The sequence below is a fragment of the Myxocyprinus asiaticus genome, chromosome 19 (assembly GCF_019703515.2).
Source record: "Myxocyprinus asiaticus isolate MX2 ecotype Aquarium Trade chromosome 19, UBuf_Myxa_2, whole genome shotgun sequence".
NCBI lineage: Eukaryota > Metazoa > Chordata > Actinopteri > Cypriniformes > Catostomidae > Myxocyprinus > Myxocyprinus asiaticus.
Window position 1 is genome coordinate 38,830,220 of NC_059362.1, and position 18,097 is coordinate 38,848,316.

The 18,097-nt window shown below is 39.4% G+C and overlaps 1 protein-coding gene across 2 annotated transcripts in view; it reads right to left on the reverse strand.

The window, feature by feature from the left end:
* LOC127410264 (cAMP-dependent protein kinase inhibitor beta-like) overlaps window positions 1–17,897 on the reverse strand; it is a 37,433-nt gene extending 19,536 nt beyond the window's left edge. The window contains exon 1 of one of the 2 annotated variants that reach the window (XM_051645440.1): window positions 17,715–17,897. The gene's annotated coding sequence lies outside the window, so the exon portion shown is untranslated. The remainder of the gene's footprint in view (window positions 1–17,714) is intronic. The other variant, XM_051645441.1, reaches the window with a different exon arrangement.
* Window positions 17,898–18,097: the final 200 nt, after the last annotated feature.

Sequence of the window (18,097 nt, forward strand, 5' to 3'; positions counted from 1 at the left end):
CACTGGACCGGATCTGGCGCCCCCTTTTAGTGAGATCCATCAAGGGGCTGGTGACATCAGAGAAACTAGGCACAAATATTCGGTAGTAGCCAGCCAGCCCCACAAACTGTCTCACCTCCTTTTTGGTCTTGGATCGTGGTCAGGCCGCTATCGCTGCGGTCTTATCAATTTGGGGCCGTACCTGCCCATGACCCAAGTGGAAGCCCAGATACCGTACTTCCACCCGTCCAATTGAGCACTTTTCCGGGTTTGCTGTGAGCCCCCACCTCAGCAACCTCAGGACGGCTCTCAGATGTTGCATATGCCTCTGCCAATAGTTACTGTATATAATAATGTCATCTAAATAGGCAGCGGCATATGTGGCGTTTGGCCGGATAATCTTATCCATGAGGCGCTGGAACGTGGCAGGAGTCCTGAACAAACCGAACGGAAGAGTGACGAATTGGTGTAATCCGAACAATGTGGCAAAAGCAGTTTTTTTCTCGGGATAATCGAGTTAAGGGTATCTGCCAATACCCCTTTGTTAGTGTCGAATAAAATTGAGCCACACCCAACTGATCGAGCAGTTCGTCAATTCAGGGCATTGGGTATGTGTCAAATTTAGACACCGCGTTGACTTTCCGGTAATCTACACAAAACCAGACTGACCCCTTTCTCTTAGGTACAAGAACAACCGGGCTGGCCCAATCGCTGTGCGATTCTTCTATTACTCTCATCTCGAGCATTGCCTCTAATTCGTCCCGAATCACTTTTTTCTTGTGTTCGGGCAAGTGGTATGGCCGACTACGCACTACCACTCCCGTTGGGCTCTCAATATGGTGTTGTATGAAGTTTGTGTGACTGGGAAGAGGAGAGAACACGTCTGCAAATTCCTTTTGCAACTTGGCCACCCCCGCGAGCTGGGACGGTGAGAAGTGGTCTCCACAAGGGACTGGGGTGAATGAATCAGCTTTGAACTTCACCTCTGGCCCGAGCTCTGCCCTCTCCGGAACTACCATCGCCATGGACACGGGGACCACCTCTCTCCATAATTTAAGGAGATTGGGGTGGTAAATTTGACATGCTTCCCCTCTATCCGTTCGTTTAACCTCATAATCGAGATCACATACTCGCCGTGTAACCTCAAAGGGCCCTTGCCCTCAAGTCTAAGCAAACCAGCTTAGACTTGAGATCAAATCAATTATAAATGTTATTGATACTTTTCTGAATTAAATGAAATAATTAGGGTTGCAAACTGTCCAGTATTAGACAGGACGTCAATATTTTGGCCGAAATGAAGACCTTTTTTTAAGGAGTGAAACATTCTTGGAAGGGAGCATAATATTGCTACCTTTTTGAACTTTGTGGAGCAAGCCTATGATTCCTTAAAATGCTGTCTAGGTAGGGAACTCACTAGGTTTTGTGTACATGGCAATTGATTACATTTTCAAGGTCTGATTGAATTAATTTAACTGGTTAGTCATTCAAACTGCCAACACTTTCACCAACACATCTGTGCACACAATAGCACTCCTCACAAGAAGCACACAGGAGGCTTGACTCACAATTGATTACAATAGAGTTTGACATTAGCATGTTGCTAAGCTAACAAACTGAGACCCTTATAAGCATACTGTGAAAAATATAGCACACACTAATATTAGGTAGAATTTTTTTAAACACTTTTTACATTTTCTTTTTTTATTAGGTTAAACTATTGGTACATATTGATATTTTAAATATTATATTATTATAACTATGTATATATAATTAAATTAAATAATAAATTACATAAAATACATGAGTTAAATAATTCAATTTAAATAATTAATTAATAATTAATTAATAATTTAAATAAATATTATATTAATAGAACTATTAATAAATAATTACACAAATATTGAAATGTAAATAATGTAATATAAATAAATAATAAAATAATAATAAGCTAGATAAATAAAATATAATGAAATAAATAAACATATTTATTAATAAATAAATATAAACATAAAATCATTTTGGAATTGCCTTTTCCGCAAATTATACATGCAACACTGCCTTAAAATTGGCCAAAACAAGGTTTCTTATAAAGCAGCATATTGTTGCTGCCAACTTTTTGAAAAACCCTGTTGGAAAAAAAACACATCCTAAACCAGCCTAAGCTGGTTTGCTGGTCTTAGCTAGTCTAGGCCAGCCTGACCAGCTGAAAAGTGCCCAAAACCCCTTTAAAACCAGCAAACAGATCAGCTTGACCAGGCTGGGAGACAAGCTTAAACCAGCAAATTATCTTAATTATCTAAATGATCTAAATAACCTATTTAAAGGTGCAGTATATAAGATTCAGAAACCCTTGTTATTAATGACACCTGTGGCCATTAAGTCAACTGCAGCCTGTTGCTCGTGATCGCGCGCACACACTGTATAGGACCGAGCATGACTCCATAGGGAAGCGAGGCTGAACGTGATTCACCGGCATCATGATGACAGATGAGGTAGCATAATTAAAATGACACAGTTATGATTGTTTTACTACAAACTTTGAGACTGTATATTATATTTGACTCTCCAGTGTTGGAACAGGGCTAAAACAAAGTGTGGATATAGGTCTGAATATGCGAGACTGTAGTTTGAAGTAATCACTTTTCTTTGCATGATACATTGACTGCATTTATACGATAGCCTATGTCGGCGTTAGCTAGCTAGCCAGCTTTATCAATAGCTGTTAGCTAAATTTGGTGGATAATGACAGTAGCTGTTTATAAAATAGAATGTACATTATAAATATGTTGACACAATTCAGTATTGATGTGATTCCATCACAACTGTCATTTTGATATATCGATGTGCTATTGTTTTATAATAATAGATTGTATATATTTTCTGTATAACAAGTTATGCTGTCTAGCATTTATTTCATGTGTTATTGTAGTTTACCTTGCTAAAATTACAGATTAACATTATGTCAGTTACTGTGAATCAGCATACCTGACTTTTAGTATAAAGAGAAGATCGTTGAAATTATTTTAAAGTTATGAAGCAAGGTAGCTTGCAATTCGTCAGCGTTAGCAGGCAAGATCAAGTTAGCTAAAATTACACAGATCAATCCTTATGGCACTATATTTCACATGCTTTGCAGTTATGTAAGCCTGTCCAATAAGAAAAACACCAATTCAGGGTCAGTTTTGATCCCCAAAACCAAAAGAAGGTCCCTCCAGGAATAAAATGTCCTGCCGATGTTCTCTCTAGTTTTCACTCGACCACAATCACGTTCCCGCTTAGCCAGATGGGATTCAGTAAATTTTTTTTTTTTTTTTGGCTTACTAGGAGTTTGTGTAGGAGTCGGTGTTGTGCTGGGAGCTGGACGTTTGCTGGATTTCATCTCTAAGATAACATTACCTAGTGTTGCAATTTGTTGTCGCTGTTGAATAGCAGAAGAGAAGCACTGAGGCAAGGCTCTCGGGAGCAAGTATAAAAGTCACATCCTTTGGATTTTCCTGGCAAAAGCGACCCGCTCCCTTCCCATGAAAATCAGTCTACAGGCTTTATTAGGCAACCTAGGAAGTCCGGGAAGGGCTCATTTTTAAAGTTGCGTTACAAGCCGTTCACACATTGGCAAAAAAAAAAAAAGGCAAATATTACATGAAAAATGTTACATATTGCACCTTTAATCTGTTTTTTCCAACCCCAGCAGGATAGCCTTTGTATGAAGTGCGTCCATTCAACATTTTTAGAAATAATTTTTGATTCTAGACCTCAAATGCACCAAATTCCAATTATAATTTATTCAGTATCAAAGGTATAAATGAGATATGATTTAATTATTTTCAGCAAACCATCTTAGACTGGTTTATCAGTATTTTTTTCAGCATGAGATCCCTATTGTCTGGTACACAGCCATTCAAAACATTTGAAAATAATGTGTTGATTTTAGCATCCAGATCTCAAATACACCATATTTCTTCATGCGTTATAATTTGTTCAATCTTCTAGGTCTAAATGAGGTCTGATTAAATCAAATTTAACTGGTCAGTCAGTCGAATAAATCCAACACCTTTATGACACATCTGTGCATGGCAAACAAAGCCAATTAGTGTAGCATTACAGTGATGTCTGCAGCTATACCCAGAGTTATCAGAGCTGTTTACTGCATCAGATCACATGTAGGGCCAAAAATAACATGGGACAAGTTACATCCAATCATCTACAGAGGATCAGATATATACTTAGCAGCAGCAAATTGAAGATGAACTGCAGGTTAGCCGGACAAAAAAGGTTTTAATCTATGCCTATTTATAGCAGATGCCACCGGCTTGAAGGGCAAAGCCCATAAGTGTGGGCAGAACCAAGAGTAGATTGCATGTGATTCATCTTTACATGTTTGAAAGGGAGACTGTGGTTCCCTGCACAGTGCATCCCCAGAGAACGCTTTTCCCATTGGCTGTGTGCTTTCCCAAAACAAAGATCCTGCTCAATGACGCACCATCAATGTGCACTGGATGTTGATGAAATTCCAAACAAAGGCACAGTGGCATCTATCGAATTTGATGTGATCCAAATCTATTTGTGGACTGATGATACAGAACATCAAGTATTTAAAGAGATACAAAGGGATATATTTGGCAGCATGACAGCCTCAGTCACCATTTGCTTTCATTGCATATTTGTTTCATACAATGAAAGTCAGTGGTGACTGAGATTCTGCCTCACATTCTGCATAATATCTCATTTTGTGATCCAAAGAAAATCACGTGGGTTCGGAACAACATGAGGGTGAGTAAATGATAACAGAATTAACATTCATTTACTTATTATACATCTCTCTGAAATACTGATTCTGATAGATCAATCGCGACATTCTGACAATCAAAATGTAACAATCAAATATATCAAAATGGTAGTGTCATTTCTGGAAGCTCATTTTTATAAGGACTAATTGCAATACCCAACAGCATCACTATTATTATTCTAAAATACAACAGTTAGTTCCGGTCCTCGAATCTGATTGGATGAGAGAAGTTCCATGAGTACTGATGGTCTCACACCATCAGCACTCCGACACTTCACTGTGTGTATCACTCCGCATGTGTTCGTGCTGTTCTAAACTAAAGTGTAAGAGCAGTGCATATGTGTTAAGAGATATGTCTCTTTACATTTAATTTTGTGAAATTACATATTTGGTGGCAAAAGGCCATTTTTGTGAGTAATATGAGCCAGTTGGTGACGTGAAGTGAGTCAGCGTCAGTCAGTGTTTACATATAACAGCACTCCGTGATTGCTCGTATTACTACTACACTACTAAAGCTAGGGCATAGCTTTAAATGGTTTTAAAATAACAACTTCAGCATTAAGGCTCATCACAGCTGAGAGACAACAGACTGATTAATTACACAAACTCAATGCGCTTAAGGCCCAGGTATACTTCAATTTGCACGTTCCGTTCCGTCTCGCGCACAGCTTTGAATGTCTACCTCATGGATGAGTGCGAATGGACACGTTCGACACATGCACAGTACAATTTCTTTGTTATACGCTACCAGACATTAGAGGGCAGCACCGAGTCGTGTCATTTACAGGACATCTGTTCTGAAGGATAAAGAAGAAAAACTGAGGATCTGTCATTAGAGGAAGCAAGAACAAAAACAACAAAATGATGGAGAAGGATATGTTCTTCGACTACTGCTTGACAGTGCAGCCCAGCTGTGCGTATTGCCACCTAGTGGACTCTTCTATCTCAACAGTCAACCTTGCGCATGCATGTTTGTCCACGCACAGTCTGCGCAGACAGAAAAATCTGGCAGCATGCTGACACTGTGTGCGGACGTCAGCGGACACTCCTGATGACGAAAATTACGTCACGCGGACTGTGCGCGGACCATCACGAAACACGGACAGGCGAAGTATACTTTGGGCTTTACCTCTTACCGGAGTTTCCACATTGGAGAGGAAATACTGTTCAAAATGTCAGAGGAGATTGCAGTTTCTATAGTGAATGGCTCTTGCGCACCAGCTACCGTGAAATAGGGAGGAATACCCCCGCTTGGACGGCTATTTTTCCACTGAGAAAATAGGATGAATTTCACCAAAATTACATTATCTTCAGAAAGCTGACTAACACACTACATTATCTCTGCTTGGGTAATCGCACATGCTCCATCTCTCTCTCTCTCTCTCTCTCTCTCTCTCTCACACACACACACACACATCATTGTTTCTCCAATAACTTGTTAGAAACAGCCCAAGCCATGATACTATTTCTAAAGTGAAATTTTATAATTACTAACGAATGCTTGGACACATCATTTGTTTTGAAACAGCAACGGCAGATTCTGATCTGTCACGTAAGAAAGCAGTTCTATGCACAAATGTGTTTTTTATGACCGTACTTTGTTTTTCCTAATTTTTAAAATTAGGAAAAATTACTTGTTCATTGAACTATTGTATATAAGCAATATCACACTCACAATCATGCTATATGGCCCTAAATCAGCACTGCTGTGATTCGGCCGCAGGCAAAAATGTAGGGCCATATCGCACTCTTGCTCATGTGATATTGCTTAATTATATTTCTACAAACCCTTAACCCCAAGCATTAAATTGTCCTAGCAATTACAAAAAACACCTTAGCATCCACCTAGCAACCCTATAGAAACCAATCAGAACACCTTAGTAATGGATTATCAAATTCTAGGAAAGAGTTTTTCACTGTCAAGCATCAGTTGTGAATACAAAACAGTACAGTATTTTAAAGATTATTTAAAAAAATTACATTACAGACATCTGTTTCATTGGCTGAATTGAACTCAGGTTGTCCACATAAGGGCAATGTCCCAGCATTTCCACTACCTACTATGTTTTGAATCATAATTTTATAAACAAAACAAGCAGATCATTCAGTATTAAGACATAAAACATGGATGCTCCACTTTCTTTATTCCTTTAAGATTTATTTCTTTTCTTCCTTTTTGTAGCACCACATAATCAATTTACACTCTCTATGATTTACTATAGTCTTTCTGAATTAGGATTAACCATCCATTTTTCTGACTCCAAATTGAGCAATATTTATATGGTGCCAGACAAACCAATAAAGTGAATAGACTAGCTTTCTTTCCAAAACAACATTTGCATCAAAGCAACTCTTCACAGGAGAGATTTCACAAAACGAAGTCTTCAACAAAATTATCAGAGTGCATTTATCTAAAGCTGCATTTCACAAATCAATATATGCTAAGCTTAAATAAATGGCCAGCAAATGCTCTTGAGTACTAAATGAGTCCAAGCGAGTTTTCTTTTTAATCTTATCAGGCAGGGAGCCCCACTTTGTTGTTCATCATTGGCTTGAAACTTTGTTTTTGAGGCTGCTACCCAAGCACCACATTAAAAAAAATACACCTTTTAAAAGATTTATGATAGGCTGTAAAGAAAAGGGCATGAAGGTATAGAGACAAACTAAAACTAATCAATATAAGGAACTGGCACCGACACAACCTTGGCCTGCAATCTGGAGCCCTAAACATGCTCCATTAGAGTGGAAATATTATCAGATAACCTAAGGACTAAATCCACTAAACTGTACTTTGCTTACTTTGCTGTTTCAGATGCTCAATAATGTGTATAATGGCACCTAAATCCTAAATTTCTTCGCATCTCTTGCAAATTATCCGCACAGGAGTGTGTGCGTGTAAAGTTTTGGTGGTAAATCCAAAGGAACAAATGCTTAAAGGGATAGTTCACCCAAAAAAAGACAATTATCTCTACTTTCATGCCATCCCAGATGTGTATGACTTTCTTTCATCTGCTGAGCACAAACAAAGATTTTTAGAAGAATATCTCAGCTCTATAGGTCTTTTCAATGCAACTGAATGGTGACCAGACCTTTCAAGCTCTGAAAATCACATAAAGGCCACATAAAAGTAATCAAAATATTATATATCTTCTGAAGCAATGCAATCACTTTGGGTGAGAAACAGATTCATATTTCAATCCTTTTTTACTAGAAATCCCTACTTTCACTTTGTGTTCCATGTGATCATGGATTTAACCACTGAAGTCATATGGATTACTTTTATGCTGCCTTTATGTGATTTTTGGAGCTTGAAAGATCTGGTCACCATTCACTCGCATTGTATGGACATACAGAGCTGAAATATTCTTCTAAAAATCTTCATTTGTGTTCTGCAGAAAAAAGAAAGTCATTAGGATGGGTAAATGATTATAAAGTTTTCATTTTTGAGTGAACTATCCCTTTAAATAGCACAGTTAAACTGCAGTCTTTTCCTTCTGAGTCGTTACCTAGATACAGTGGTAAATGGCTGCCATTAATACAGTGGTACTCACATTGATTGTGCAAATGTACCATAGTTCAGACACAAATAATACATGACAATATTTAAAAGAGACCTGCAGGAGCCGAGAGAGGGGGGTGGAATCGAACTCAGGTTCGGAGAGGCGGACCAAGCAATCAGACTAAGTGTGAAAACAAGAAAATGAAAAATGCACGATAGACCTTTTTTAGGCAGCACTGATCTAATTTTTACTACAACGATCCATACAATCTAGGTTTACGACGCACATAGTGTGCATGATGCATGACGACACTGTGCTTTCATAAATAATTCACAACTGCAAGGGTTTCTGCCCAGCTCTTTGTAAATGCAATGCCTTATTCTCCTGTCACAGATGATTTAGCCAGTGCAAACAGAGGCTTTATTGGATAGAAAGTGAGAGTTGTAAAGCTTCATAACATGTGACAATCTTCTTTATTTACATATGGTACATGCGGCTACAGTAAGAGCAGACAATAAAAGGGACCACATTCTTGGTGCAAGACATTTTGTCAGTTAGCAGAGGGAGATCAAAGGATGAAACCCAGGATACCTTGGTCCTCAAATTTATGCGGTTTATTTTAAGGTCCAATGATGATTCGCTCATACCCGGCAATATTAACTCTTGTTTTCAGAAAAATCTAACAAAATTAAGTGAGGTTTATTCCTAAAACAAGAGAAAAAAAAAAAAACATTTGCAAATGGGGTAAGAAAATAAACTTAATGCAAAGGAAAAACAAGTTTATTTTTCCGATTTATCTCCACCGCCAAATTATTATTATTATTATTATTATTTAAAGGGATAGTTCACACAAAAATTAACATTTTGTCATAATTTACTCACCTTCATGTTGTTGCAGACTTGTTTAACTTTTTTCCATGGAACACAAAAGAAGAGCCTCAGTCACCATTCACTTTCATTGTATAGAAAAAAGATGCAATGAAAGTGAATGGTGACTGAGACTAACATACTGACTAACATTTATTTTTGTGCTTCATGGAAGAAAGTAAAATAGGTTTGGAACAACATGAGGGTTAATGACAGAATTTTAATTTAATTTTTCTTTCATTTTGCTTTGCATGTAAATGTATCTTGTTTTACGGATGTTTAGATATTTGAACTTGAAGTAAAAAGCTACAGATACTGTCACGGTCCTGTCACTCTGTCAGTCTGGGTTTTGTCGCCTGTTGTGTGTATCGCATGCCGTTTGCCTCGTTATGTACGCTCGGGTTTCGTTTAGTGTGAGAATGCGTGGTATCGCTTTGTTTGCCGTTGCTACGCATTGTCTCGTCTTGTTTGTCGGTTGGCATGGGCGTATATCGCCTTATTGTCTTGGCGATGTGCGCTCATGCCATTCGGGTGTTTTGTTGTCTAGTGAGGGCACGTGGCTTTGTTTTGTTTCTGTATCACCGCGTGTCTCTCTGTCTTACGTCATACCCTGCCTCCTTGTTTGCCCATTATTAGTTCATTTGTTACACCTGACCTGCATTAACCTGTTTGATTTCCTTCCCTATTTTAGTCTCCTTGTGTGAGCTGTCCAGAGCCAGTTCGTCTTGTTCCCAGTCTTGTGTGCTTGTTTATTCCAGTTGGTCAGTTGATCAGTTTCCCTGTGATTCCTAGCCAGGTCAGGTCATTATTGTTCCCCACTACCTTCTGCCCCAACCCTGGTTTATTTGTTTTCCCCTATGTGGGAGTTTTGGTTTGTTTTTGCCCTTTTTGTTATATTAATAAATTCTTTGTTTTTATAACTCTGCGCTTGAGCCTCATCATTCCCTCTGATCGTGACAGTACAAACTGGCCAAGATGGACCCAGCTGAGTTTTTTTTTTTTTTTCAACTGTTGCTTCCACGGTCAACGAGCCAGTGCTCACACCTGCCACGGTCAACGAGCCAGCACCTGAAGCCTCGTCCGTCCCAGAGCCAGCATCTGAAGCCTCGTCCGTCCCACAGCCGGCGTCTGAAGCCTCGTCTGTCTCACAGCCGGCGTCTGAAGCCTCGTCCGTCCCACAGCCGGCGTCTGAAGCCTCGTCTGTCTCACAGCCGGCGTCTGAAGCCTCGTCCGTCCCACAGCCGGCATCTGAAGCCTCGTCCGTCCCCAGTCGCTGCCAGCGCTCCCGGCCACGGAGGCCGTTCCCCAGTCGCTGGCAGTGCTCCCGGCCACGGAGGCCGTCCCCCAGTCCCTGCCAGCGCTCCCGGCCACGGAGGCCGTTCCCCAGTCGCTGCCAGCGCTCCCGGCCACGGAGGCCATTCCCCAGTCGCTGCCAGCGCTCCCGGCCACGGAGGCCGTTCCCCAGTCGTTGCCAGCACTCCCGACCACGAAGGCCTTTCCCCAGTCGCTGCCAGTGCACCCAGCCACAGAGGGCGTTTCCCAGTCGCTGCCTGCGCTCACAGCCACAGAGACCGTTTCCCTGACACTTCCAGTGCCCATGACCACGGAGGTTGTTCCCTTGTCACTGCCGGTGCTCACGGCCATGAAGGCTGTTCCCCTGTCACTGCCAGTTCCCCCGGCCATGGAGGCCATTCCCCTGTCACTGCCTGTGCTTTTAGCCACGGAGGCCATTCCCCTGCCTCTGCCAGTGCCCACGACCATGTAGGTCATTCCCCTGTCACTGCCTGTGCTCACAGCCACAAAGGCTGTTCCCATGTCACTGCTAGTGCCCATGACCACAGAGGTCGTTCCCCTTTCACTGCCTGTGCTCACAGCCACTGAGACTGTTCCCCTGTCACTGCCAGTGCTCAAGACCAAGGAGACTGTTCCCAGTCTCTGCCGGTGTTCAAGGCCACGGAGGCCATTTCCCTGTCGTGTTTATTCCAGTTGGTCTTGCCTGTCAGTTTCCTGTCCCATTTTGATCCTGTGATTCCCAACCCAGTCCAGTCAGTCCTGTTCCCCACTGCCTTCTGCCCCAGCCCTGGTTTATTCGTTTTCCCCTACAGGGTTCTTTATGTTTGTTTTCCCCCTTGTGGGAGTTTTGGTTTGTTTTTGACCTTTTTGTTATATTAATAAATCCTTTCTTTTTATAACTCTGCGCTTGGGTCCTGAGCCTCATCATTCCCTCTGATCATAACAGATACTGAGTAGGAAAATATATATACATTTTTAAATTTTTTGCCAAACTACAGTAGAGACAAGCATTAGGCCTTATCGTGAGGATGCTATCTGGTCTTTAACTCCTTAGCGAGGGGAGAAACAAAGTGATGTACCCCATACGAGGATCAGCAAAAAAGCCCACATGTCACCAGCAGTGCGCCCCTAAAAACCACCACTGATCTATTCGTGTCAACTCCAGCCTTCCTAGTTAAAGAAAAACTGCTACGCCCATGCAGAGTTACAATAAAAGGTTATACAAAAACTCATTGGGCTTGGGGTGGGGGATGTCACCTTATATGTCAATATTTGACAGCAGTGCTTTGCATGCTATTAATGATTTTCTGTATTTCAAAAGTAATTTGAAATGATGTGACATAAATTAATCTGTTATACCCTCAAATTTAAAAGAATTTCCCTATTTAAAGGGGAAGGTTGCCATTTCTGTGCCACGACCATCAAAGAATGGAATTTGCCAAAATTATGACTTTTCAAACAGGTTTCCGGAACACTCCCCCAGTCTTCAATTGTTAAAACAAACAGATAGTTATGCTTCTAAACTCATGCCATTGGTTGAGCTCATGTTGCTATGTCAGGATGCTCAAACAAACCGAACAATGTTTTTTTAGCACCATAAAGTTACAATATTTATACTTTTCATGGAAATCAACCTTGAATGGCTCACTTATAATTGTTTCTGTACATTAAGGTAGGATAGAAGAAAGTATTTTAACACACATCAGCTTTAAAGAATTCTGAGGGGGTAGTTGTAATCATTTCATTTATTTGTATATTGCTTTTTCACAATACATTTTTCCAAAGCAGCTTTAAAAAGAATCATGTATTTCAAACTCCCAGTGACCAAGACAAAATATATGCAAGATCTAGGCTAACTCCTAACTTAAAGGTTGTAGGTTTAAACCCCAGACGATTTGTTTTCATACACTGGAGTTACTGGGATCTCCTGCCACTATTGTGACACATACTGTATATTGCCCAGGACTTTGTTCATTTTGAGACTATTGTGTATTGTCATTTTCAAAATCATTTTTCTTTTTTGGAATTTAGAGTAATGATGCAAAACAACTGTGTGTATTTGATATACCAGACAGTCCCTACAGCAAATGTACTGTTAATTGCACTGGATAAGAAATTGACTGTTACCTAATTAACTAATTGTTTGTGTGAATTGCATGCTTTGCTGCTTTGCATTGTGTGTATACTAGAGAATATTTCTAATGCATGGACCAATTGGTGAAATGAATGGAGAGTTGAGCTCTCTTGGGATGTTGCCAGTGAAACACTAGAACAGAAGCTGCCAAGGCTTTCACAAGAGCCTTGATGATACTCTGAGGGAAGCTGAAAAAGAATGAATATCAGCTGTTAAAAGATAAGAAAGAGAGACAGAGACGGGGGGTGGGGGATTTTTTTTTTTTGGGGGGGGGGGGACTATCGCTTTAAAGGTTAGGCGTGTAATTTCTGCAAAACTAAGCAGAATTGCTTAAACTATGATTGTTTTCAAACAGGTTTCTTGAACTCCTCCCATCTGTCATTGGTCAGCTAAAATAATAATCCTGCCCCAAACTCACGTAAATGGTTGAGCCAATGTTGCTATGTTATGCTGGTTAGGATGCTCAAAACAAACAGAGCAATGTTTTAAAAATGTCACCGAGCCACAGTATTTACACTCTTCAGAAAGTCACCCTATGAATTTCCTACTTATAGTTGACTCTGCACATTAAACAGGGAAAGAAGAAGGTTTTTAACATAAAAAAATACAAACTTTACCTTTAATTCAGATTTTTTTAAAAACTACAAATGCAGATCAGATCACTAGCTGCATTTGACTGCTACTGCATCATGACATCACTCTCTTCTAGATTCAAGATTCAATACTTTATTGCCATGCCAAAATATAATTATTCTCAGTCAGTAGCGGTTCTAGCTTGTATGGGGCCCTGGGCGAAACCTGCTTCAACACGCCCCCGGGGTCTGTGTGGGTGCCTAGTGCCGCCCCCCCCCCCCGCAAGATGCCATCGCCCTGGGCAACTGCCCATGTCGCCCATGCCTGAATCCGCCACTGTTCTCAGTGAGCTCGTAACAATGATAACAATAACAGCAAAAACATAGGTACAACAACAGCAATAACTTGCAATACTCTTTCAAGGACAAATACCCTTAAGCCATACAATAACAAGCCTGGGCATCAAATCTGCTTTTCTTTGTCTAATTGCTGGCCTTCTGACAAGTGTGAAAGCACACAAGCAAGTGTGAACTTACAGCACAAGCATTAATCGAGAACAAAACATGCAAAAAAAAAAACATACTGTCTGGTCCCACGAGCACAATTAACTTCTCTAGTAGGCAGACACCCCTGCAAAATTTCTGTTTTCATCAACAAGGCAAATTAAAAATAGAGTCTTCATGTGTTGCAGCCAGCAGGAGATGCTCTTAAGAGTTACTGTATCATGACACATCATACACACTTCTTTGTGCCCGAGATACATTCTGGTGTTGAGATTGATAGATTTAGAAGGGTAGCTTCTAGATAGCAGCAATTTATCATGATATTTGGTGGTGGGCTCCATATAAATGCTTAGAAACAACTATCTATTTTCCATCCCCTCTGATTTCGGACACATCTGCCAAAGCAATTATAAATCTGTCCATTGGTTGGAGGTTGCAGTAAATTGGGTGGTTCACATTTACCATTAGGCCTATATTAAAGTGTGTGCTGATAAAAAGATAATAAGCTTTGAAAACCATATACTGCCCTCTATTAATAAATCTAGTATGGGTCGTTAATCCTTTGAGGAAAATAGGCTACGTTTACATGCACTAATTTTCATCAATCCGAATAAATTCAGTCCGGTTGAAGATTCCGAATGTACTGTTTATATGTCCCCTAAATTTTGCAATCTGATACAAATTTTCGTTTACATTTGTATTACATGTATTCTGAACCAAACTTCTGCGCATGCGAAGAGCATCAGTCATTGGGTTCTGAAGAAGCTGAGAAAGTGAGAATGGCACCAAAGTCTGTAATTGGTGTTTATGTATTGTTGAGATATATAAAAAAAATATGCCAGAAAAGCTTTCTTCTTATGTTACTCACTCTACTTGACAAACAAATAATTAGAAGCAGCGTCTTAATACCCTGTCTGACTTTACAATGTATTTGCCTCATGCCCATTCCTCCTCCAATCTAACCGTAGGTATCTATGGATGCGAGTACGAAGTAAAGACAGTGGGTGAGAGCTGTCCTTAAACGAGTTTACAGATGTGGAATGGAAACAATATAATAGGGAATTTGTGCAACATCTGCGGGTTGGACGCTATGCAAAAATCACTAAGCAATAATGACGGCAGAAAGGAGCATTTAATCAATTTAAAACAGCAAGAGAAGGGATGCTTGCAGTGTTAAATAAATGGAGTTTCATTTAACAAGGTTTGGGAGGAGCAAATTCATTTAATCTGACCAATCACACTGCCAGAGTAAGCTTATTACAGCTGCTTAACTCTGCGTGGCATCGAGTCTTCCAGCATCCCTCCACCTCCACTTCTCCTCCTAATCTAAGTCGGGGGGGGGGGTTATTCGAGCTCGGGTCAAGTCTCGAGCCACGATCCCCCTTCACCCAGGACTGCGAGCCACACACGTTTACACTATCCTCAACCATTAACTTGCGAGTTTTACTCTTGTACTAAAACCTAGATATTATTATTAAGTCAACCAATATTTTTGAGTTTTTTTATTCAAAGCCTATAACCGTGTGTAATTTAACATAAGAGGAAGATGTTTAGGCTTTACTTTGTTCACTTTGCATCATATCTTGTAAAACGTATTCTAACATTTACTTTCCTAATCTGTCATGTACGATCGACTGTCACTATGGCAAAGAAGAAATGCTTTAGAAATTATAGTTTTGGAAGTGAAGTCGCATGCACGCAGTGTAACACAGAACGCCGTGACTGCACCTGCTGCTTAAAGTCCCTATTAAGAATGACACAGCGTTCTTTTTTGCTTTATGTGATGTCATGAAAGAACATATGTGCCCTGCAGAATATGCATGCTTTTTGTCACTGCTTTGTAGGTTCACGTGAAGAGTATCATGTATAAACATACATACGCACCACATCTCTGTGCATGAGTGCAAGGTATTTTGAATACGATTGAGAAAGTAGTCGGATTCAGACGTTTTCATAGCTAATATTTTTTGTTTAATCAGATTATTTTAGGTCTACACCACCCCTTTCAATCGGATGGAAATTTCATTTGGATCCAGCTAAGTCGGATCATTTTTGTATTTACATGAAGGCTTTTCAGTCCGACTGAGCTATCAGTCAGATTCTAAACAGATTATTTGGTTGCATGTAAACGTGGCAATGTGTAATTTCATGTGTGATTTAACCCTACAGGTGGCTCATCCATTATTACGGCGTATCAGCACAACAAACTTTACACCAACAACACCAATATAGATGATGACAATAGGCACATCAATAATGATGGACAAAGAGACCTTATACCAGGATATAAATGTTGGAGTTGTCATAGTTGAAAGGACACTGTGCCAGCTTGAGCAAATGATTCCCTTGGGAGATGAGAAAATAATTAATCTGCTGTCTCCTAGGCAACTTTAATCATCTTTAACTTTAGCTTCTCCTTAAGCATGTAACACAAATGTCACAATATCTGTTCTGTGCTATCAATGTCATATATATTTACTCTGCGAACATGAAAATGAATAGTGTTATGAACTAAATTGCATTTATAACAAAAAGTGATAACACTATACAACTACAAGATTCTATTTGTTTACATTAGTAAATGCAATAGACATCATGAGCTAATTATTTGTTAAACTTAATGTTAATTAATGACAATACAGTTGTTCATTGTAAGTTCATGTTAGTCCATAATGCATTATCTAATGTTAACGTATACAGTATTACATTTTAAATGTGTTAAAATTAGCATTAACCGATTTATAAGTGCTTTAAAAGTACTGATCACTGTTAATGTTAACTAATGTAGTTAGCTAATGTTAATGTATACAACCTTATTGTAAAGTGTTACCAACAAGTACATGAAAATTTTCATGACACACATTTTTGTGTGTGTGTGTGTGTGTGTGTGTGGGCATGTTTATGTGGTTTACGAGGACAATTTTTTAGGTTACAAACTGGTAATTACTAGGGTATTATGCTATAAATGTGGTTTATGAGGACATTTCTAGTGTCCCCATAATTTAAATCGCTTAAAAATCATACTAAACTTTTTTTGAAAATGTAAAAATACAAAAAGGTTTCTGTGAGGGTTAGGTTTAGGGGTAGGGTTAAGGTTAGGGGACAGAATCTATAGTTCGTACAGTATAAAAATCATTATGTCTATGGAAAGTCCTCATAATGATAGGTAGACCAACTTTTTCCTCCTTCAAAAAGAAATGATAATTATTACATACTATTTCTGCTTTGAAATAATAACTTTTTAAATCATGACATCAGTTTACACAGTATAACTTTATTTTGCCCTGTGTATGAATTCAGAACCAGCACCTTTACTGGATTTTGAGATGAATTATATTCATACAAAATCATAAAGTACAACTGGAAAATGTGAATTAACAGCAATAAGCATGCAATCTATTCTATGACTTTAGCTGAAAACAAAAGCAATTATTATTCAATTATAGGCTGTAATTAAATCATTTTACAGTATATGCAAAACAGAAAATAAACTATTTTGTTTTCTGGTTTTATCAGAAAACATCCCAATCAAAGGTCAAACAAATTTCAGACACAAACACTATGAACATATAGCTCAGTAAATGTTTGTTTTAGCATAGCCTTTTATCTATGCCTCATTGAAAAGAATGCAATTACATTTAATCATGGAAACCTTTAATAAAAATGCATTAACTCATTTAAATAATATATTTTTAAAAGTGCATGTATGCAAACCTATTCATTCCTTTAATTATAGTCCATTCCTTCATGTGCTAGACGTGCAGGCTACATTGCATGATCATATTGCATATGAACTGGCAGATTGGGAACAATGGATTTTCTTTATGACAATTGGGGTTGTTCAGCTAGCAACCATACTCATTCAAAGCACGTGGCTGATTCATTTTCCTTAATGTCATGTCATTACAATCATTTATGCTGCATATAAATTAATGGACAGCTATAATGCATCAGTGAGCATCTGGATACAGCGCACAGAACTTAAAAGCGCATAGAGTGACGCTGTCCACAGACGCGTCTTACAGATCTATAACCCTCTCCCTGCATCTGAAACATGCATCATTAGATGTTTTACTCACTCCGAATACAAAGCAACTCTTCTAAGCAGAGTTATCCGGGAGAACACTCCGACTCAGTACCAACAGAGGCTATCCGCGAGGGGAACTCCGCGTATTGAGACCATCTTCGTCGTGATTCTCCTTCACTCTGACACAGCGAGACCAACGTGAGCGAGCACAACTACCCCGCGGCCCGCGCAGCTGACATCACACGAGCACGCGCAATGTCAAACGCTTACTGGCTTTCAGACTAAATTAGTTAATGACGAAAAATAAAAGTATATGTGCAGTTTAGATAGATAGATAGATAGATAGATAGATAGATAGACAGACAGACAGACAGTCAGACAGACAGACAGACAGACAGACAGACAGACAGACAGACAGACAGATAGATAGATAGA